The following is a 24,710-nucleotide window of genomic DNA, read 5'->3' on the forward strand; positions in this document are numbered from 1 at the left end:
CGTGCTCAAGATCAGAGAAGAGAAAATTAGAACTTTGTCATTTACGGCCTTTGATGTATTGCCATAGATAGTCGTGTCATCAGCATAGATGTCAACGAATGATTTTAGTATGTGTTTTGGGAGATCATTGATGTAGATTAGGAAGAGAGTTGGACCCAGGATGAACCCCCTGAGGGACTCCAACATTAATACTGTGAGCCTCTGATTTCTGCCCATCAACCACTACTCTTATGAACCTATTGGAGAGAAATGATTTAATGATTGAGAAAACATTTCCAGTAATACCGTAGCTGGAAATCTTGTGAAGTAGGCCCTTATGCCATACCTTATCAAAGGCCTTTGATATGTCAAGAGCAATTGCCTTGGAAAGGAAACCTTTGTCAAGAGATTCACTAATCCTGTGTGATATAACCGTTAGCACATCTGCTGTAGATCTTGCAGAGCCTTGGCTCTCTTACATGCTTTTACTGGGTCAGACAGCACTTCAGCTTTCAAATACAAAGGTAAGTGATACTGCTTCAAGCAGAAAGATAAGGTTCCATCCCTATTGAGTTTGCAACAGTTTCTAGCACTTATATCATCTAAGTTGACTGTGGTTGTGAGTTACTTTGTTTGCAAAATGTACTCTGACGAACCTATCACTGATGATGCCAATGTTGACCTTGTTTAAATGAGAGTTTTCTGTCAAAGGACGGGATGTAGAAAGAATATCTCCTACCAGTAATGCACTCGAACAACATCTCAAAAGGAGTGTCTATCAAGCGAGCATCTGGACTACAGCACACAAGTCACTAGCACTAGTCCCAAGCCCAAACAATCATGGATGGATGGAAAAAGATGACCAATTGGTTCCCAAATGGACCACATTGCCCCTGCTAGGAATGTGTTTACTTTAGAGGTAAAATGCACATACGCAAAATACTGCTCATCATGCAAATGCAAAATGGCTGCCTGAAAGTGCTCACGTTTATGCAAGTGTAAATGTCATAACTAATGGCCGTGATTGTAGTGAGAGTAAGTAATGATTTTTTGTGCCTAATCAATAAAATATCACTAAGAACAATGAAAATAGAATGTTCAGCTTTATTCATGTTATTTTACAGAATTTACATTCAAATGTGTTCAATTGTTAACGTGTATAGTTCTGTTACATTGTACTATAACTTTTGTCATGTAATTTACCATTTAGAGACAAATAAATACTCTTATGTAATAAAAAATAGTCTTATTGGATTTCTTGACTATGAAAACCTACGTATAGACACAAATTTACGTTTCCAGGTTAAATAGTTTCCAAGATATCAACGTTAATTAGATTTGGTTGTCAGCCATTTTGTAAAATGGCAGAAATGTATGAAGACGCAATCTGATCGTTGTCTATTCAGATTAAAATTATTACTTAGACTCTAAGCTTCAATCTGGTACCAAAAATCAAACTTTTACAGAAACTTAAATTGACTGCCCCCTCTGCCCCCCCCCACTAGAATGAAAACACTTAGAAATGACTACAAAAAGGAAATCTAAACAGGGAAACTTAATCATTAATAACAGCTGCACAAGATAACACAATCAGAAACAACCATATCAAAGAAAGAATCAGCAATACACAAGAAAGCAGCAAATGCAGACTCTGTGGGCAAAGAGACAAAACAATAAACCACATAAGAGAATGCAGCAAACTAGCCTAAAAAGAATATAAAAATAGACACAATCAAGTGGGGAAGGCAGTACATTAGCAATTATGCAAGCAACTGCATCTTGAACACACAAGCAATTTGTACAAGTAGAAACTGGCAGCAGTACTAGAAAATGAAAGTCACAAGATCCTATGGGACATGGATATACAAACGGATAAACCCATCCAAGCAAGAAGACCAGATGTCATAATAGTTAACAAGAAGGAAAAGTCCTGCCAGATTGTAGATTTTGCCGTCCCAGCAGACCACAGAGTGAAGATCCAGGAGACTGAAAAGCAGAGCAAATACACGGAACTGGCCAGAGAGCTCAAAGGGATCTGGAAAATGAAGAAAGTCAAGATAACACCACTAATAGTAAGAGCACTAGGAACAATACCGAAAAACTTTGAAAAAAGAATGGGAGGGATTGAAATTAGAAGGATGGCTGAGAAAATACAACAAATTTTTAAAATGGGACCTGGGGGAGGCTTATCGCCACTCAAATTCCAGTGAAGACCAATGGTCACTGCCAAGGAGAAATCAATGATAAGCAGCTGTTGTGATAATGCAAATTCTTTTGCAAAGGTTATCGAAAAAGGTGGAGAGTACTGGAAGTCTGGAGAGACTTGTCGTCACTCAGACTCTAGAGAACACCACAAGTTTACTCAAAGAGCAATCTTTGATGACGGCTTATAATAATAATATGAATACATATATTGAAATCATGAAGGGAAGACTTATTATTATTTGTGGTCGATCAACAGGCAAAAATTACTGCTCACACAAATTCTCCCAACTGCTTTTGCCATTTCTCAAACGTCAAATGATTTCTCGATCCTCCCCCACCGACAAGTGACCTGTTTTTATAAGGCATGCGCACGTGATCTCGCGAGACTTTGTTCACTACAAAACGTCATGGCGCCATGATGGTCTCTTTCTTTCTTTCTTGACACACGCGGCTCACAGGACAGACAGACACGAGGACGTTTGTACGGTAAGCCATTTTCCCCAAACTCCTCCCTGATCTCATGATCACAGAGATGACAAGGGAGTGGTGATTGTCTCCACCGGGTGCTTCTTTGAGGGGGGACGACACATGCCTCATCTTCACTTGTGCTTTCGTATGCGGTCTGAGGATTGAGCATCTCTGTGTCTTCTGGGAGGTTACTAATCTCCGATTCATTGTCTAATGGGGGTACTGCAATCCAGAGCGATGCCTCACTAGATTCTGACTCTGATTCGCTGGTGTTGTCTAGTGATGGTTGTATTACTAACCATATGTCTTTAACATGATGAGGCATGCCGTTGACCTGCATCGCTTGTGGGCTGATTATTTTAGTGACTTGCCCGACTTCATACCTTGTCGTGCACTTGCCTCGTGGGTTCTTGATCCACACAACATCCCCTTTCCTCACTCTCTCTCCGGCTACTTCCAGTTCAGACAACACGTCCGTCTCTATGCCCTTCACCCTGACATGATACTTATGCAATGTATCAACTGGCGCTGTAGAGGGCGAAACATCATCTTTCGGAGTTACATCGTACAAATAAACTGCCTCAAACACTGTGCAGCCTGATCTAGCCGCGATTGGTTAGCCGGTTCAATGATTCCGTTCAATGATCCCATTTCCACTAGTTACATGGGCGTATCGAAACCTCAGATGTACTCCCCAGCTGTCAGTAAACTTTTTAAACTTCTCACTGGTAAATGCAGCACCATTGTCAAGCAATATCTCTGTTGGAGGTCCAGGTTCAAGGAAAATATTGTTTAGTTGATGGACAATAGTGACTGAATCTTGTCGATGCAGCATACACCATATGGAAAACCTTGATGGACCGCAATCAATGAGAGTCAGGAAATCCTTGCCATTGTGGTGAGTAATGTCTATGGCTAGCTGGCTCCAGTGGCTCCTAACTTCCAACTTCCCCTTTTCCCAGCGAACGGGTGCCGGGTCAATGGATTGGCATTCCATGCTGTTTTTGACCACTTTCATGACGTCTGCCCTTTGCACTTCTGGTTCAACCAACTTAGCGAAATATTGGATCCACTTGACTCCAGGGTGCCTGCTTTGTTGGTGGATTTCCTTAATCTGATTAGATTGACTAGGGATCATAGATGCGGCACAGGGGGGTTACGTAGGTTCAACAGTTCTTTTTATGGCATCAAGCCATCTTTGAGGTACCCTTGTTAAACAATCTACCTTGTTTATGCTGGATCTGACCAAGGACACCTCCATTGATAGTGCATATTTGTTCACCAGGCTCATGATCGTGTCGAGCCGCCGATGAGTGAGCATCTCGCTCGTTGCTTTGGTTCATACTCTTCCAAAGGATTGCCAAGTTCATTCCCTTGATCACTGCATCAAGTTCTGCCAGAGTTATGTGTTGGGAGCCCTTTTCTGGGCGTAACCAACAAGCGTCTTCCACTACGGCTCCATCATGGACTAACAACACACCAATGGCAAGAGAGCTTGTGTCAACCCACACACTACGGTCCTGGCTGTTAACACACCATCTGCCCCGTGCTAGATCTTCTTTGTGCACTCTGGTGAGGACCTCGCTGACCATTGTATTGAGAGGGGCGTCATAAATTTTCTCATCCCACCTTGTGGTGACATCAGAGGTTCTCCGTTTGATGAATGCCACTGCAATACGAAGCCAGTCATCCACAGGAAGGTGTACAACCAACTTTCCGCAAAATGAAAATACGTTCCATCACATAAAAACACAGGGCATACCTGGGATTTCATTGCCTTGTTTCCAACACAGGACATTATCTTCTTCCCAGACCGGCAAACCGAGCACTCTTGCACCATCCGGTAGCCTTTCTGGTTCCTTGCTGAAAAGGCCAAAGTTGTGAAGATGTTCTTTTACGCGTGTTGCAGGCACAATTTCTTCATCCACATACACATCGTCAATATATGCAGATGTTGCCCGCTGAATGCACTCATTCTTAGTCAATATAGCATCAAAAATCCTTTGCATAATTGATGGCGCCACACTAAGTCCAAATCCCATGCGGGTTAAGCAATACCTTTCTCCCTTGATGAGCACCGTTTGATAGTGTCATAGTGACTGATGTACATGCACTTGAAGGTATGCCTTACGAAGATCCAGCACAGATACATTAGATCCTGCTTGCTGCCATTCCCTCAACTTCTCGGTACATCCGCACGGGCTGTAAAATGATTTACGTGCTTGTTTAGTTCCCGATAGCCAAATACCGGCCTCACCTTTTGTTTATTATGCTGGATAACCGGCATTAACGGGATCAGACACTTTGGGGGGCTCAATTCCTTCTCTGGATAAGGAACTAGCCATCCATTTTTTATCCAAAATTATAAGCAGATGTTGCCCGTTGAATGCTCATCCTGGGTCAAAATATCATCAACAATCCTTTGCATAATTGATGGGGCTACATTAAGTCCAAATCCCATGCAGGTTAAGCAATACCTTTCTCCCGTATTGGCAAGAACGTCTGTTGCTTAGTATGTCCCATTTCTGATTTTGCTGGGTACGTACTGTTAGACTCTTCTATCCAATCTCATTTGACCTAAGTAGCTGGCACCACAACTACACTTAAAATTGGAAATTACATTATTATTATGATGGGGGGGGGTAGAATATTTGTTAAGATTTTTGTAGAGAACACAACGCGCACATTTGAAGCAAAATAACATTTTTGAACAGTTGAGCTGATTTGATTGGCGATTATATATATATATATATATTTCAACTTTCACCCCAAACAAGGTACAGTGCTACTATCGAGGACATAAATTGCAGGGACATTATGAAGGGAAATGAGCAGCAAGATGTCTGTTCACATTACTCTTGAACTTCTGCATGTCAGTACAGTTGGGAAAGCAGAATCCCGGAAGGGAGTTCAAAGTCTAGCAGTTCTGGGGAAAAAACTATTGGAGTAGAAGGTTTTCTTACTCCTAGGGATCTCTACAGTGTAGGGGTGGGATTTAACTGCTTGTTGGGTTTGACGGAGGTATTTACGTCGAGAGTGCTTGTAGTTTGTCAGAGCATTCACCATTAAAATACATGTAGAACAGGCAGAGGGATGCAACATTTCGTCGATGGGACACAGGCTGAAGCTTAGATGGCAGTTCAGGACCTATCAGGTTGGCAATTCTCTTTTGAACCCTATGCAGGAGGAGAGACTAGTAGCAGATGCACCAGCCCAAATGTGACATACATGGGTGAATGGTAGCCTTATAGAGATACAAGATACTTTAAAGCGTAAGTAGCTTTCTAGCACAGTAGAGAGAGCCCACCTTCTGGGCAGCAGCCTTAGCAATGCTCTCAATGTATCTGTTCCAACTCCTGTTCCCTGTGAATTTTAGACCGAGGAGTTTAAAAGAAGTAATGTGTTCAGGTAATGTGTTTTTGGCCATTGCTATTGGTGGTAGAGAAAGTTTCTTGTAATTATCGAAGGAAACAAGCTTAGTCTTGGCAGCATTAAATGTGACCATCCATTTATGTCCCCCATTCCACTACAGATTGGTGGTCTTCCTCTAGTGTTTCTGCCATTTCCGTAGATATGTGTTCATTTGTTTTCCCCTTTTCATGAATATTAGAAATAATAAAGGTCCAAGGATAGACCCCTGAGGTACTCTCGCATTTATATCATATTGTTTAGATGTACAACTGTCGAGGACAACCTGTATTCTTCTCTTACTTAAGAAGGATTTAATTATGTTATGTATTAGGTATTATGTATACCATATGATCTGATTTTCCTGAGAAGACTATCATGCGATACCTTGTCAAAAGTCTTAGCTACATCTAGGGCTATTGCTCTACCCTCCCCTGTTTTGTGCAGTGAATGGTATATATGTTCAGAGATTACAGTTAGAATATCTGCTGTGGAACGGGCTTGCCTAAATCCATATTGTTGGTCGGTCAAAAGTTTAGCAGCTGTAAGGTGATAGACTAGAGCTTGATTAATTATAGTCTCAAATATTTTGGCAATAAGCAGGAGGAGGTTAATGGGGCGATAATTTAATAGGTCAGTTCTTTCGCCAGAATTTTTGAAAACTGGTACCACAAACATCCCAGCAGTCAGGAAAGCAAGATTCATTAAGGTATTTATTATAAAGAGAACTGGAGCAACCTCAGTGGAGCATTTTTTAATAGTACAGCTGGGATGAGATCGGGTTCACATGCTTTTGAGGTGTCTAGGTTTTTATGATACCCTGCACCTGAGAAGGAGTGATTTTCAGATCTTCTAGTGTGGCGTCTGTCTGCAAAGAAAAGTCAGGGAGGGAGTGATTTGGTGGGTCCAATTTGGAGTTTGAGGCAAACCTACTAACAAGCATGTTAACCTTCTCGGTTGCCGTGCAAACAACCTCATGACTGTTTGATAATAGGGGAATCTTAGATTACCCATTATTTACTACACTGTTGTAGATTTTCCAAAAATCATGGGTTCCTAATTTCTGTGCTTCGATGCACTTACTGGTGGCTTCAGTAAATTCTCTCTTAGCTGTCGTTATTTCTCTCTTACTAGCTGCTATAAAATTCTGTCTGTTTGAACTGGACTAATGTCGGTTTTATCTGTGGTATGCATGTTGCCTTTGAGCAATGGCAGCTGCACAAGTAGAAGTAAATCATTGGGGAGAGTCGGGCTTGCTATAGAATTTCTGTGTGGGAACATGTGCTTCAATTGCCGTTTAGAACCATTCAGTGGTCTAATTTGCACACTGTTCAGCAGGAAGAGAGAAGATATTTCCCCATGGGGTACTCTGATGATATCCCTGATGGCTTCCCAGTCGGCTATTTTATAGTACCTCATTGTTTTGAGCAGTAGCTCTTTGGTTTTGGATCGAGAATTTAGGGCAATTTCTACAATTATCAAAGCGTTATCAGCATTACCAAGTGGACTGTGAATATTCGTTACACAATCATTGGGAACTGTGATCAGATGTTGATCTTGCTGGTCTGGGAAACGTGTCAGAAATGTAACCGTCTGTGATAGGAGATGAGATATAGAGAAGCTATATGTTATGCTACCAGCTGTGTCTGTGTAAGTAGAGAATCCAAGCCAGTTACTGTGGTAGACATTGAAGTCAGCAAATACATGTACTTGTGCATTAGTATCCAGGGAGAGTGCTGTATCTATGCTGTCAGAGACTTTGTTTATTAGGGTACAGTCCTGGGTCGAGGGAGAGAGAAAATAAAAGTAGCTAATGTTATGTTGCATGTTTAGGCTGTAGCATATTAAGAAACTTTCAGTACATTATGAAACAATGGGAGTTGATTTTTCAATGGATATCTGTGAAAAAGATGCTGGAATGTCCAATATATCAAGTAACATTTACTTTTTTTTTTTACCACTCGACATGACAGAACCAATTATTACAGTAATCTGCACAAGATCTTTTAGTGTAATTTCAGTGTGTGTAAAAAAAATTAGTTACTTGTAATTAGGAAGTTGTTTGTGAAGTCTATAGTGAAGTTTAAGGCAATTTAGCTTTGCTCATTACTGTGTGATTATATTGTGGGTAAATTGTTGATCACTACTATTATAGATTTTTAAAAGATTGCAAGTTCCTAATTTCTGTAATGCGATGTGATTATTAGTCATCTCAGTATGCCTACTTTTAGCTGCAGCTATTGTGCTCTTACAGCGATTTCTTCATGCTAAAAAATATTGCCTATTTTCAGCTGACTTATGACGGTTGAAACATGGAATTCTTGATCAAAATGTGTGAAGAAAACGTTAGATATTTTCAAAGATTTGGTCTTGAGATGAATTAGTTACAAATAAATTCAATTCAAAGATTTTCACGTCTCTGTGCACGAACACAAATCCGCATCTGTTCTTTGAATTTTGATTTTCTATGTTTGGTTGGAAAACAAAATTTCTAAGATATATAAAAGGTAAGTTATGATAAAGAAAGAAGGACTTAAAATCAAAGATTAGTAATAAGAATGATCTTTGATTTAGGGAAATCGTTTGCCAATTTCGGTGTTACTTTTCTATTCTACTGACAAGATAATGCATAAAGATTTTCAAATATTGAAGTGTAAGCATAGTTTTTTAAATTATTTTAAAGACATTTTAAAAGGAAAAGAATTATTAACATGTTTTTAAAAAATAATGTTTGTTTTATAATTAGTTATATTTGAATATATGTTTCTAGGAATTAGATTCTTTTATAATATAAGAATTATTATTGTAGATTAATACCATTAATTATATCACACCTCCAAACAAAAAAGTTCTACTTTTTGAGGTGGTTACGTGTGAACATCCTGAAAAACTTCAAGGAAAAAAAATACAATTATTTAGAGTGGGGGATCTGTTTCACTAGTTTCACACATAAATTTAACATGAAATGAGCCTCCATTTTCAGGAAATTCTAGTGTTCTAGAGCAGTTAACCAAAAATTGTTATTTTACTGTAGGAGATAAATTCTATGTATTTTTTTGAAGGGGGGGGTACTTTTTTAAGCAACTATGTATACTTTGACAAGCTTACCAGTCAGACTTAGAGTCAGTTGTAAAAATATTTAATGAAAAGTTAAAATGGCCCAGAAATTATCATTTTACATTAAATTTATATACAAAACTGGTTTTCAACTCTAAATTCTAAAATATTTGATTTTTTTTTTTCCAAGTTTTTCAATAACAAGCGTATGGTTTTTCAATAAACAAGCGTATGGTTGCAAGAAAAATACAGACGACCGAGTAAGGTTAAATATATATATATTTTATTTCTCACCAAATCAGAGATTTAAGGCGTCATCGTTAGGATGGCTGGCCGGGCGTTGAGATAAAGTCGTCCCCGATCAAAGTTTCTTTGGGTTTGGTTGGGTGCGGGGTGTTTATATGCTTAGGAGTTGCGTTTACTGTGATGTTTGTGTTTTGTATTTTGTTTTTTTTTTCTTTTGCTGTGCGGCTTTCTCTGGCGGTTTTCTTTGTTGAAGTAAGGTGCGAGTTATTCTAATGATGTGTGTATCTAAAGAAATGGGATTTGAAGTTGTCACGAGTATTTATTGTGTTCATTTGCGTTGTCCTAGCGTCACCATTGCTGGTTTCCGGTTTAGTCATGGAGATATGGAGGGATATGCGATATAACAATGCTCCCCAGATCTCTTCATATTTACATGATAAAGTCTCTTATCTCTTCATATTTACATGATAAAGTCTCTGAAACGCGTGGGGAGTTGTCCCCTTGTTATTTTTGCTGGAGGTCGAATTCCGTCCGTATTGACTTCTTGTGATGTTGTAGGATGAACTAGTGTACGGTAGTTTGATGGCTGTTGTGGGATATGATCTTGGTGGTTGGTACATGCTGGAGGAAGTGGGATCCTGCTGCATAGGTGTGGTTGTCGAGGGGTCAAGCATCTGATTTGTGCGCGGTGGACCCAGGCTGTATCGCCCTTTTCGTTTCGTACCTGACACATCACATCGTTTGATTTTGTGACTGTGAAATTTCCCACCCAGGACAGATGAGATGCCTGGGCCACTGCTGATTGTGGTCGACAGAGTAAGACCTTGTCACCCACCTGTATTGAATCCTTATAAGTGGGGTAATGTGCATCTCTCTCAAGTTTGTGGTCAGCCTCATCGTTGGCCAGGGCGACGCGGTGGTGAACCTGTTTCAATAGGGCATTCACCTTCGTGCTTCTGACTTCTTTTCTATGAAGTGTAGGTAGGCCGATGTTTGGGTGACGGCCGGTGATTGCGTAGTGAGGAGAAACGCCGGTGGTACTGTTGATAGTAGCGTTCATAGATGAGACGACGGATTCAAGAATGTCTGTCCATTCACCGCCTCTGTCTTCACACAGCATGTATAGGGCATTCATCATTATTCGATGTTTCCTGAACTTTGTGATTGCCAAGGGCAGTGGAGTTCTTGCGTAATGGATATTTGGCTACAGAACTGTCTATAGACTTCTTCCATGAAGTGCGTGCCTTGGTCCGAGGATACTATGCAAGGGGTTTCCCTATGCCGAAGGAACAACTGATACAATCCGCGGGCGGCATCAATGGTGCGGTCTCTTGCACATAGTATGGCCGTGAAGTGTCGGCTTAAGCTGTCAAAAATGGTCAGGATGTATTGTTTCCCCTTTGAGTTTGCCATTGTCATAAAGTCCATGTAGATAACTTCGAATGGTCTGTCTCCATTTGCAATGACCGATTGGCCAGTAGGTGTGTCTGCCGTAGTTCCCTTTGCATTTTGCGCATGTGTCACAGGAGTCAACATAGACTTTAATGTTGCGGTTCTTGAATTCCCACCAATAGCCAGACATGAGCTCTTGCATGCGTGTGATGCCTGAGTGGTTGTTGCCCTCGTGTGCTTGGGAGAGGTATCTGGTGCAGAGTTTATACGGTATAACCAGCTTAGGGGAGTTTTTGCTGTCTCTTGTCATCAGAACAGAGGTGTCTGGTTCCAGAAAAAATTGTCGTAAGTGCTTTTGAAGAACATAGCGTGGTGGTTGCCAGGATCGATATGTGGTTCACTTGAGCTGGGTGATTGGAGAGAGCTGATGATCTTTGCCAGGGCTTTGTCCTTTTGTTGTTTGTTTGCGATGCTCAGGTGATTGCAAATCCTGTCAGTGGGAACGGAGGACGAAGAGTGGAATGCAAAGAATGCATTGCTGACGCGCTTTTGGGTGCGTGTGTTCTGTGGTGTGTGAGTTTTGGGTATGAGCTGTAGACCGTTAAACTCGCCGAGGCATCATGATGTGATGTGTATGCGTAGTTTCGAACCACTTAGCTCGAATGTCCAGCCTGCTGGGGTTGGGTCATGTGGAGTTTTGATTTTCTTCTGTCCGCAACCTCTGCTGAGCATGTCTGCCCATATGTTTGATTCGCCTTTGATGTATTCTAAGATGAACTTGTAGCATAAGATTTCCTTTTGCCATCTCCGTATTTTAGCATTGTTGAACTCACTCTGGTCCAGATATGTCAACAATTGATGGTCGGTAAAAATAACGAAGGGGCAGTTGCACAGGAAATAATCGAATTTCGTTATAGCCCATTTTACCACGTATGCCTCTCGTTCCATTGTAGACCAGTTCCGTTCTGTAGAGTTGAATGTTTGGGAAGCGACCGCTATGATGCTTTTCTTCCCGTTGTCAGCTTCTTGCATCAAAATCGCTCCACATGCGACGTTGCTGAGTCGGTGGTGAGAGTGAAATGTTTGGAGAAGTCCGGGAATGAAATAACGGGTGGCAAGGACAGTCATTCTTTGATATTTCTGAAAGCTCTATCGGCCGTGTCTGTCCAGATTAGAATGGCCTATTGATCTTGTTGAGATCGTGTATGGGAGCCATTAGTTTTGAAAATGTATTTGAGTTGATTTGTTCCAGTAAACGTGTCTCCAGGAACTGTCTAATCCATACTAGTCAGCCGATGAGGCTTTGTAACTACTTTTTTGATGTTGAGGGTTGCATTTCTCTGATTGTCTGAACGTATTCAGGATCGGGCTTGAAACCTTCACTGTTCACGATCCGTCCGAGGAACTTTGCCTCTGATGTGAGGAAGGAGCATTTGTCAGGGTTTAATCTGAGTCCAAAGTCTCGGAGGGTGGTAAAGAGCTGCTCCAGAGCACAAATGTATTCGTTAAATGTCCTTGCATCGACCAAGTTGCCGTCGATGTATGCCGATGTAACCGTGGCTAATGCTTCTGCTACACAATGAAAAAAAATCTGCCCAGCAGAGGTAAGACCGAATGCCAGGCGAGTGTACTGGTAGCATTGATCCTTCCATGTAAATGCCGTTTTGTGTCGGTCTAGCTTGTTGATCTCAATTTGCCAATAACTGCTACGCAGGTCCAGGGAAGCGAAATATGTATTGCCTTTGGCGATCTTGTTAAATAGATGGTCCATTCTTGGTATCGGGTAGGGATCAAGATCGACTAACACTTTGTTGAGTGTTCTTTTGAGATTAGCGACCACGCGGATCGATCCATTCTTCTTGCGGACGGCAAACACCGGACTGTTAAAGCCTCTCAGGTCTGTACATTTCTCGATGATGCCCTCATTCGCCATGTGTTTGATTTCAACATCTACATCTGCTTCCAGAGCTTGAGCAATCGGGTGTTGTTTCTGGCTGCGAGATCGGGCGTCGGTCGGTATCCGGATGGGTCGGATGAATGTGTCCTTGTTGTTCTCTGTGCCAATTACGTCGGCGTATTTAATGAGAAGGTTCGCTGTGGCTTCTAATTCATCCCGGTTTGGATGATTTGGCAGTGACAACCCGGTGTTGTGCTTCAGCCTGGTTAGTTTTTCCTCTAACATATTGGGCCAAGGCTCCATTGTGAGGTGATTCTGGATTAGAGTGGATTGGGGGTCATGTATCGGATCATGGGCTGATGATGTTGGTGGTGTGTTGTATGGCCTGAGGTAAGTGTGCGTCTGAACTCTACTGTGGAATTCCGGTTATCAATCAGGTATGAGCTGAGCATGCTGTGATGGAAGACATTTTGGCCGATCAAGATCGGCGTGGCTTGGGTCGTCACCAACACATTCACCTCCTCGAAAGTGGGGGAGTTCTGATTGCCGATGGTGATGTTACAGGTTAGTTCACCGAGAGCGGTGATGCTGCCATTTATACCTTTTACTCGTACATCTGTGTGGGTCATATATTTCTTAGCTTCTCCGAGTAGCTGTGATATAGGTATGATGCATGTGGAGCATCCTGAGTCTAGCATTGCGATCCGAGAGAAGTGTATGTCTTTTATGACGAAGGTGGATTGTACGAGTGGTAATTGGTGCGCGAGTCCCTGTAGGTTGAAGACGTAATGGCTGGTGATGGTGTGGTCGCCATCCACTGTTGTGATATGGGCCTGTGCTTGGGTGTGAGGTGGGCGACAATACGGGCAGTTTTGTCCACGGAAGCACGGTCGTCTCCTGAGGTAATTCTTGTACAGTAGAGTATGTGGCGGGTGTTGGTGGTCTTTGATTGTTTGATGATGGCCATGTCTTGGTTGGTTGTTGGCGCTTGTTTGGTATTGGTGGGGCCGTCCATTGGATCGGGGTGGTAGGTCTGTCCTGAGTGTGTTGTCTCTGTGACGAGACTGCTGTGGTTTTAGCTAGTAGTATGTGGTTTCAAGAGCAGCAGTGACATCAGATTTTATGCCGTGATCGATGTACCTTTGGGCTTCGCAGTGTATGCCAGTTGCGCTGTAGTGGTTGTCCATTGTCCTGACAAGATGAGGGTAAAGGTTTGAGCTCCAGACCTTTACCTTTTAACTCATTTGCACCTATGATGGATACAAGCCCATCCATGGTCAATTCCATGTTTTTGTCCTTTTTGTATTTTGTTTTAATGTGGACAGCTGCTTCTCTCAGGGTGTTTTCCAGACGGCCCGCGAAGTCGGTCAACTTTTCCCCGTCTTGTCGTTCCAGGTTCCAGGCTCAACTGAGGTGTTGGAAGTTTGTAATCTGGCTGCCATGGGCCGCTTGCAAATATTCTTTCAGTGCCTCGAAAGTGGATGATTCTGTTTTTGAATCAATCATCTGCTGAAATATACCCTGGTCGAGTAAATCTTTCGCAGACTTGACAAACTCACCCTCCAGGCTGGGATATCTATCCAGTTCTGGCGTGACATGGATGGTGTAGGTTTTGTTCAATGCCGTGATAAATAGGTTTACGTTATCCCCTGGTGGAATAATTTCTGCTGTTTCATGACGTTCCAGATGGCTTGTTGACGGATAACCAAACTGTAGTCGTTTTCTTTCTGATTCGTACGGGTTGCTGTTGAAGTAGTTAGTTTTAAAGCCGCCAACATGTCGTCTATGTCGGTTTGGACTTCTCGAATTGCACGTTCGGATGGCTGTACTGCTCCTGTCTTCAGATTGGACAGGAGTGTTTTCTGCTCTCTGATGAGAGTGAAAAGCTCGTGTAGTTTTCCATATTTGCTGTACACTTCTGACACCAGTGAAATAAACAAGCGTATGGTTGCAAGAAAAATACAGACGACCGAGGAAGGTTAAATGTATATATATTTTATTTCTCACCAAATCAGAGATTTAAGGCGTCATCGTTAGGATGGATGGCCGGGCGTTGAGATAAACTCATCAACAATCAAAGTTTCTTTGGGTTTGGTTGGGTGCGGGGTGGTGATGGCAGAAATATGGCTTAGCATGTGCGGCGATCCTTGTTAGCTGATGTTGCTTAGCGCGGGGTTGGTAAGAGGTGATGCTTTGGTATCAGCCGAAGAAGGAAAGGGGCTTGTATCAGGATCACGGGCGAAATGGTAGCGGTGGGCGATGTTGGCTGTGCGTAGTTAGCTCCACGTCTAATGTCGTTGGCGAGGGGTCAGGTACTGGCTAATGACAGAGCGAGTTCACAGTGCGCCACGCTAGGGCCGATCTGTCTGTTGGCGAAAAGGGCTTGTATTTTATAGTCATAAAGCGGACGTAGTAGTAGTTGCTGTTTTTTTTTGTCACTGGCTTGAGTTTTGCTTTTTGATTGTGTTTGTTTTTCGTGCTTTAATGAGTTGTAGAGAATTGTTTGTTTGGTGTATGTGTGCATGTGTTATATCGATTTAAAGCTGATAAAATTGTGAATATAATTTAGTTAGTGTTGTGAGGTTGCAATGATTTGTGAATTATATATTGGTGTTTATATAGAGTGAAACACATGTAGCTATTGGGTGGTTTTGTTGTCAGAATAATAATTAGAGGATATATACTATTTTATTTAGGTACCCAAGAACACAATACGCGAATTGTAATTTTGATTTTGATGCCATAAGTAACCCAAGTAGATTATGAATAACAGATGTAGGTTAAACCCGTGGGTAAATAATCAGTTTTAAGATTAAAAATATACTTTATATTCTTAATTTGTTAAATAAGCTATCGTAGAACTTTATGTATCTATTTAATTAAATAAATTATTAAATCATAGACGCTTTCTAGCATTCACTAGACCTGAAACATCAAACGGCCTTATTTATCTCCCTTTAACTGTTATGGGTACTGATATGACTTATTTCAACAGAATTCATCTACTAACAGTTAACAACGTAATTGGATTATCTCCCTTCGTAATTGTTTTTTTTTTTTCATAACTATATAGAACCATATTTGATCAGAATGATAACGAATTTTAAAATATTAAATAATGAAAAATAGAATAGAATCCGTCACTCAAAATGTTGTATGAGGATTAATAAATATAATGTATTCTTTTTCTTTATTCTCCTATCCAATAAAATATTAAGCCTAAAATGGTCTTAAATCTAAGTAATAAAACAATCGATAATTTGTAAACATTGCTTGCCACAAATGAGCGAATACGAAACTAAAAATAACTGTAAAATTATTGCAAGGTTGTTATTGGCCATATTATAAATATTGAAATAAAATTAAAAACTCTTTTAAAAAAAAAATTAATTATGTGAAATATAGAAATCTAATTCAGGAATTCAATGAATGGGATATATAAAAAGTTTTTAAATGGCTAGGGGTTTTTTGTGGAAACTTCTTATGACCTAGTTTTTAAATAAGGATACGAAAATTAGGTGATATATTAATATTTGAATGAATGGGCTTTTTTTTCACGGAAGATGCCTCCAGGGTAAATGTTTTTCACATACTTCTCTTCCATTAAGGGAATTTTCTTTAAACAATGTTCTATTGTCAAGAGTGTTTTTATTCAAGAAGTCTGAAGAAATGCTGGTTGTGAAAATTTTCAAATGCCATAATGCTTGAAATTGTCAAACTGGTATGGAAACAATTGTAACTTAAAATGAAATACACTTTCTGTTGCTATCAGCACCTTTTTTGAAGTCCTGGTTTTGTTAATGCAGTATATTAATGCTCAATTATGAAATATGATAATTTTGTAGCTTACTTTTTAAGTCATCTCTCTTTGGCTTAAAACTTATTGGTATATGAAAATTTACTGAATTACACGAACCCAGTAAAACTCGGTATATTACATACAAGTCTATATATATATATATATATATATATATATATATATATATATTCTTTGTAAGTTTTGGTTTCGGTTGAAGCTGATGCACCCAAGTCATATGGATATATATATATATTTTTATTTTTGAAATCATAGCTTTATAATATTTAAGAATCGATAGAAATTAACTCTATAATAATATATACAAAATTTGCCTAAATTAAATATCATATTTTAGCGTATTTTACAACCGGACTACACCGGGCGTCTCTGCTAACTTAGATAAGTATTTTTGCAGTTTTAACAAAAAAGCTACAATAATATCAGTCTCTATTTATGCTGAACATCCACATAATTCCTACATCAATGTATTACATATGAAAGAGTCTGCTGTGGAATTTCCATAGGTCCTGCTAGTTATTATTACTATTATATTTATATTTATTATTATTATTATTATTATTATTATTATTATTATTATTATTTGTACTCACTACGAGTTTTCACACAGACCATCATCAAAGATTTCTCCCTGTTAACCAACTGTGGTGTTCCTTGGAGTCTAGTTGACAAAATGTCTCCCTAGATTTTCAGTGCTCTCCACCTTTTTGATAACATTTGCAGTTGAAATTACGTTATCGCAACAGCTGTTTACCATTGATTTCTTACTGACAATGATTATTGGCCTTCACTGGAATTTAGATGGCAGTAAGTCTTTCGAAGGTTCTAGTCCTCTTTGAACTCATTCAGTTAGTTGCTTAGTGCTTTCTTTCCTTGCTCTTTCCATCCCTTTGACACTTCACAACTATTTGGTATGGCATCTCGTCTGATACTTTTTTTGTGGTGAGGAGCTTAGTGTTGTGATTTCAGTTTTCTTTTTTTTTACTTCTGTTGCTTCCATATGACCAATTAGCGTTTTGGAATTAACGTGAGTTAATTTCCCCATTCAAGGATTTTCCTTAAAATTCAACTGTTTTCAGCATCTTTTGACAGTCCCAGTCTTCCCCTTTATTCCAATTTCTCCCAGTCCTCTTATCCAAAGATACATACATACATATATATATATATATATATATATATATATATATATATATATATATATTGATTTTCTTCATGTTCCACGCTTCTTTTGCTTTACTGACAAGTTCTATATATTTGTTTCATTTTACCCTTTCTTTGATCTTCACACACTTTGGTCTGTTGGGACAGCAAAATCTACACTTTGACAGTTTTTTCCTTCCTGTTCATTATTAGGACGTCCAGTTTCCTTGTTTAGATGGGGTTTTCTGTTTGTATCTCTATGTTCCAAAGGATTTTATAGTTTTCATTTTCCAGTTTGTGCCTGTACCATTTGCCTTCATATTCGAAGTGCAAGCATTTGCAAAGTTCCCAGTGTACTGCTATTCTCATGCAGTTGTGTCTATTATGGTTTACCATTTCGTCTCTTTGTCCATACAGTCTACGTTTACTGTTTTCCTGTGTTTTATCTATTTTAACTTTAATGTGGTTAGTTGTTATTGCATTGTTTGGTCCAACTGCAAGTAGAGTTTTGTTTCTCTGTTCATGTGTCCTTTTCTTAGCCATGTTCAAGTGTTTTCGTAATTATTTTGTCATTCTTATGAATCGTCAATGATGCTTTTTCTCTTTCCACTTTTTTTTGTTTCTGTTTCATCATTTCCTGTATAGTTCATCCTGATATTGTCTCTTGCTGTTGTAATCAATCATTATGTGTTGTGAGTTATGTACTTTTCTAAATCTTTTTTGCGCCTTCTGCATAATCTTCTACAATTATCAGTTCTTTTTCTCCTTCATTCCATTTCACAAAGAGTTAATCAGTATCATCTTTCAATTATAATGCCTTGTGTATGATCATTTGCTTCCTCGTTTTCTGATCAAAATGTCTAAGTTCTTTTTTGGTCCAGATTATGAATCGTCCAGAGTATCTTATTATTATCCAGGTGTTTATTCCTTTAATTAGGTTTCTACTGTTTTGTTACTTTTATTATTATTATTATTATTATTATTATCTTGTTTTTTTTCGCTACATATTTGTTATACTGACAGTAGCAATAACTAACCGAACCTTTATAATTAAGATAAAATTATGAACATTTTTTCATAGAAGAAAGGTACAGAATACTTAGCAAAGTATTCTCACCTCTTTCATGTTAAGAATGGTTTTCTAAATAGTAACAATATTATTTAAAAACTTATTCTTAACATGGTGAGCGGAATTTTTGTAAAAACTATTCTGTTTGTACACCGTCTTGTTATTTTGCATACAAATCATCCATTATTTTCAATTGTTTATGAAAGAATTCAAATAGTCAACCAACAGCAAACTAATATATTAGCATTTTTTTAAAGAGAAATAAATCTGTAGTTGTCTCACAATTTTCAATCAATTACAAAAAACATTTGAGAACAAATATTTAGAAACATTTACTCATATAATATATGCCCACATTTGTAAAAAAATATATATACAAACATTATGTGGAGGCTTTCCTGTAATCTAAAAATAAAAAAGCAAAAAATCCATAATTAAATATTTATAAATTTAAAAAGAATCAAAATCGGTATTCGTCCCATCACTAATATTAATTTATCAAATCGAGAAGTGATCTGAAAGAAAATATTTTAAAGCATAAACAAATCATAACACCTACCTTCAGTTCAACCAGTCGAACAAGTTAAACACATTCCAAAGACTATGAACTGAATAAAATCTACTTTTTACACCTGCAAAAATACATTCCTAGGAATTAGTGATGCAAAACGTGAAAAGGTTTTCAGTTAAAACATTCATATTATGAAAGACAAGGAAAGTCATCGGCAATTCATTTTTAAACTGGTTACCCCCCACCCCCACTTACCTGCAAATCAATAACGAAGATTTGTTTGAAAATTTTCAATTTTTTTTTTTTCATTTAACTTCATTTGTGTTTCTTAAGTAACAAAAAATCAAATTCTTTCAAGAATTTTGTTTTTTTATCAATTTCTTCTTATCCAATCCTTCTTTTAATAATTCATCATGCTTTTAATGAGTAAGTGATTTCATTTATAAACTATGCTCTTAATCAACATTCCAAAAGATTTTTAAATTCATTTTTTTATCTATATTATGATGTACTAAGGCATTTCGTTTCATTTCATTGAATTGAATAATATTTTGCTGGCAATTATTTTCTGGTAAAAAGCATATTCGTTTTATTTATGTAAAAAATAATTTGTTGGTAATGACAAGTCAGTACTTTTTTAATACAAATCATCTTTCATTTTTAAAAGATTTACATTATAGATGTTTATGAAAAAAATTGAAATAGCATTTTATCATCCAACAGCAAACTAATGTAAATCGGCTTTGTTTTAAAAGAGAAATAACTCTTTAGTTGTCTAACAACATAGACATTTATTATTTTAAAAGGAATATTATTATTATTAACAGTAAATTATACAGATTGATGTAGAAAGCAAGGTGAAATTTTTATGGCGTCCTGCTAATTAATTATAATTCCACTAAATTCAAAATGTTATTCAAATTTTTTTTACTCAACATCCTTTGCAACTTAATGGAAACATAGCTTTACAAAAGTACGTCATATCTATATTTTACTTTTTCAATTTTTACTTTACATTTTAGTAAAGGAGCCTTTAATTTTATATAAAATTTATATTATAATGATACTATTACTACTACTACTACTACTACTACTAATAATAATAATAATAATAATAATAATAATAATTAGAAGAAGAAGAAGATTGAAATCAGAGGGATGGCTGATACGATACAACGGATAACAATAATGAAAATGGCTGAAATATTAAGGAAAACCCTTGAATGTGGAGACTAACACATATGAGCAACAGACAGAAACGGCTATCGACGTAAAACACAAAGGAGCATCACATGGAATCATGAAAACTGAAACCGTACAATTGTAAGTTAACCCCTGCGCTCTTGTCCCCATCCCCTTGTGTGTGTGTGTATGAGTGCATGTGACCAAAAACTGACGTCACACCAAATAAGCGAGGAGGGTCAAGAAGGATGGAAAGACTGAGGAGAGAAAGCACTAGCCAGACCTCTGCTGAATAAGAGCAAAGAGGATTGGGACCTTGGAGAGGCTTTTTGCCACCCAAATTCCAGTGAAGATCAATGATCGCTGCCAAAAAATAAAATAAAATAATCGATGGTAAGCAGCTGTTACAATAACACAAATTCATCTGCAATGGTTATCAAAACAGGTGGAGAGTACTGAAACTCTGGGTAGACTGTTGTCACTCAGACTCCAGAGAATACCACAAAAGAGAAATCTTTGATGATGGCCTGTGTAACTACTCTTAGTGAGTAAATAATAATAACCTAATATATATGGACGACCTGGAATTTTTTTGCAAGAAACAAAAAAGAACTAGAGACGCTAATCAAAATGGAACTAGCTAATCAAGGGAAGATAATGACACTAGGTGAACATGACACCTACAAATATTTGAGAGTTCTGGAATCAAACACTATTAAAGCAACAGAAATGAAAAAGATGATTGGAAAAAATACACAAGAAGAAAAATAAAGCTCTTGGAAACTATATTATTTCATAGGAATCTAATAAAAGTCATAAACATCAGTATCATCAGTAAGATACTCCGGACCTTTCAGACTAGACTAAAGAAAAACAGAGGCATCTCGAATGTATGATTATGCACAAACGATGATGCTGACCGACTCTACATAAAAAAGAAAGACGGAGAAAGAGAATTAATTAGTATAGAGAATTGGCACATACACAAAAAAAAAAAAAAAAAAAAAGAATTAAAAAAATACATAACGTGAAACACAGAATCACCGCAACAAAGGCCCCTGTGAAAATGAACAAGACAGAGAACACAGAGGTATGGGATAAGACGAGAAAAGAAAAATAAGGAGAGAAACAGTTACAAGGACGATTCATAAGAATGACAAAAGATGAGACTCACGAAAACACTTAGACATGGCTATAAAAAGGACACCTAAACAGAGAAACTAAATCACTACTAACACAAGGTAATGCAACTATATCTAAAGCAAACATTGACAAAACACAAGAAAACAGCAAATGCACACTCTGTAGACAAAGAGACGAAATGATAAGCCACATAAGTGAATAGCCAAAAAGAAAAGAAAAATAGACACGATAAAGTGGGGAAGATACGGTTGATTACACTGGAAACTGTGCAATCAACTCTATCTTGAACACCCAGACAAATGGTACAAACACAAACCAGCAGCAGTACTTGAAATCAGAAATCATAAAATCCTACAGGACATTAATGTACAAACGGATAAACCTATCCAAACAAGACTGGATATTATAATAATAAACAAGAAAACAAAATCTGCTAGATCATCAATTTTGCTGTCAGGATGAACATCAAGCAGACTGAGAAGTGAAACAAATACACGGAACTGACCAGAGAGCTGAAAGGGAAGAAAGTCAAGGTAACACTGATTATCATATGAGCACTAGGAACAATCCTGAAAAACTTTGAAAAAAAAAAAAAAGAGAGAAATTGGATTCAGTGGGAAGGCAATACAATGGATAGCAATGATGCTAATGACTGAAGTAAACCCTTGAATGCGGAGACTAATCCATATGAGTTGCAAACTCTATTGACTAAGTGGAAACATCAACAAAAGTAAAACAAAAAGATAGAGGAACCCCACATGGGACCAAGAAAACTGAAACTGCAAAATTATAAGTTAACTACCCCCCCCCCCCCAATAGTTGTAGTGTGGGCATCGCCTGCCATCACACCAAATACTCGAGAATGGTTGAGGAGGATGAAAAGATCGAGAAGAGAAAGCACTAACCACTGGATGAGTACAAAAAGCACTGGGATCTTGGAGAGGCTTATTGCTACCCAAATTCCAGTGATGACCAATGGTCATTATCAGCGAGAAGTCAATGGCAACCAACTATAAATTAATTTAGAACGGTTATCAAAAGAGGTACTGGAAATCGCTGATGATGATCTGTGTGAGAACTGCTAGTGAATAATAATAATAATAATAATATCATTTTTCATAATTCTTGGATATGTTACTAATTTTGACAATTATTTTTCATAATTTAAACCATCTTTATCACCCTCTCTTACTTACATAATTACGTCGATATATTTCCTGGGTTGATTATTTTATTATAAACACACACTCGATTAACTCACATTTAATCTTTGTTCATAATTCTGGATATGTTACTAATTTCGACAATAATTTTTATAATTAAAAACCCACGTTATGCCCCTCCCTCCTACTTATATAATATATTTGATATATTGTCTGGGCTTATTATAACATTACAAACACACCAATCAAGTAACTCACATTTCATCATCAGTGACTTTATATCCCAAACTCACTGCTAAAAATATGCATGAAATAATGTAATGTCTAAATAGTAAACTGTTTCAGCCATTTCCGGGGTCGACTTTATATCCCAAACCCACTGCTAAAAATATACATGAAATAATGTAATGTCTAAATAGTAAACTGTTTCAGCCATTTCCGGGACCGACTTTATATCCCAAACCCACTGCTAAAAATATACATGAAATAATGTAATGTCTAAATAGTAAACTGTTTCAGCCATTTTCCGGGACCGACTTTATATCCCAAACCCACTGCTAAAAATATGTCTAAATAGTGAAGTGTCAGTCATTTCCGGGACCAACTTTATATCCCCAAGCCACTGCTAAAAATATACATGAAATAATGTAATGTCTAAATAGTAAACTGTTTCAGCCATTTCTGGAACTGACTTATAATCCCCACCCCACTGTTTAAAAATATACATGAAATAAAGCAATGTATAAATCGTAAAACTTTTTCAGCCAGTTCCGGGACCAACTTCTTATCTCACATACTACTGATTGAGATTGTCGGACTGACTTCCTCATCTTGGTTGTTATACTCACAACATTTCGGCTGTTTTGCCCTCCGGCCTTCATCAGGCGTTTTGTATCGAACTGGGGAACCATTTGTTAGGAGTCTCGAAACCAACCCTTTATTATTATTACGGGGGTACCGTGTTCGGACTCCAGCTAGGCTCTGGGACATAGTTGCTGATTCTCTATTTTGAAAGTTACTTTTCACTGCCTTCGTTTAGGATTGAACTCAGCACCTTTGGGTAACTGTAAACTTTGATACAACGTCTAGGACCACTCGGCCATATGTCACTAGGGTTTTTGTTAATGTTAAACCTATGTTGTTATTCAAGGTTTTCTCTCTCTCTATCAGAGGTGTCCAAATTGCATTCAGCTCTATGCTTAGTTTGCTCAGTAGGTTGTTATGTCCGAGCATGTGAGCTGTTTCTTTAAGTTTTCTCACTTTCCAGTGGGTCTCTCTGTTTATTATTTTTACTTCATCCCATAGGGGGCAATGGTCCCCCCTCTCCATCCAGACATGGTTGGCTATACCTGATTTTTCCGTCTCCCCTTTAGTTACCGCTTTTCGTGTTCTTCCACCCTTACTTTAAGGGAGGCAGCATGTTTCACCCTTGTAAACCTTTCTGCAACTGCATGGGATGGAGTATATGCAGTTCTTGGTCATGTTCTCCTCCATGCGGGGCTTCACTCGTACCAGGTGTCGTCTGAGTGTTGACTCGCTCTTGAATACCGTCCTGATGTTGTAGGGGGCACATATTGTGACTATAGCAACCAAGATGAGGAAGTCAGTCCGACAATCTCAATCAATGAAAACACCTCATCTCAAAAATACAGACAATTACTATCCCATCCTACTGTTAAAAATATACATTAAATAAAGTAATGTCCAAGACGTAAATGGTTGCAGCCATTTCCAGAACCGACTTCATATTTCCCACCCCACTGTTAAAAATATACATGAAATAAAGTAATGTTTAAATCGTAAACGGTTTGAGTAATTTCCGCGATTGACTTCATATCCCGTAACCCACTGCTTAAAATATACTTAAAATAAAGTAATGTTTAAATCATAAACTGTTTCAGCAGCTTTTCGAAAGTAATACATAAAAACATTAACACGGTTAGAGATTAGGTAACCATTGCTTCAACATGAATGTCTGAGTGTACTATCAGTTTCAGCATTCCAGTGACTTAAATCCCCCCATTTTTTGGTGT

The 24,710-nt window shown here is 38.2% G+C and overlaps 1 protein-coding gene across 5 annotated transcripts in view; it reads right to left on the reverse strand.

Annotated features, from left to right (window-relative positions):
* The window catches only part of LOC145247890 (UDP-N-acetylglucosamine transporter-like), a 558,987-nt gene that overhangs the window by 462,044 nt on the left and 72,233 nt on the right, over nt 1–24,710 (reverse strand). The window contains exon 1 of one of the 5 annotated variants that reach the window (XM_080109507.1): nt 19,238–19,368. The exons of 3 other annotated variants lie outside the window; for them this stretch is intronic. The gene's annotated coding sequence lies outside the window, so the exon portion shown is untranslated. Of the gene's footprint in view, nt 1–19,237; nt 19,369–24,710 lie in introns of those variants that run through there. One more of the 5 variants, XM_080109503.1, reaches the window with a different exon arrangement.

This window comes from Euprymna scolopes, chromosome 26 (assembly GCF_053919585.1).
Source record: "Euprymna scolopes isolate OS-2025 chromosome 26, ASM5391958v1, whole genome shotgun sequence".
NCBI classification, from domain to species: Eukaryota; Metazoa; Mollusca; class Cephalopoda; order Sepiida; family Sepiolidae; genus Euprymna; species Euprymna scolopes.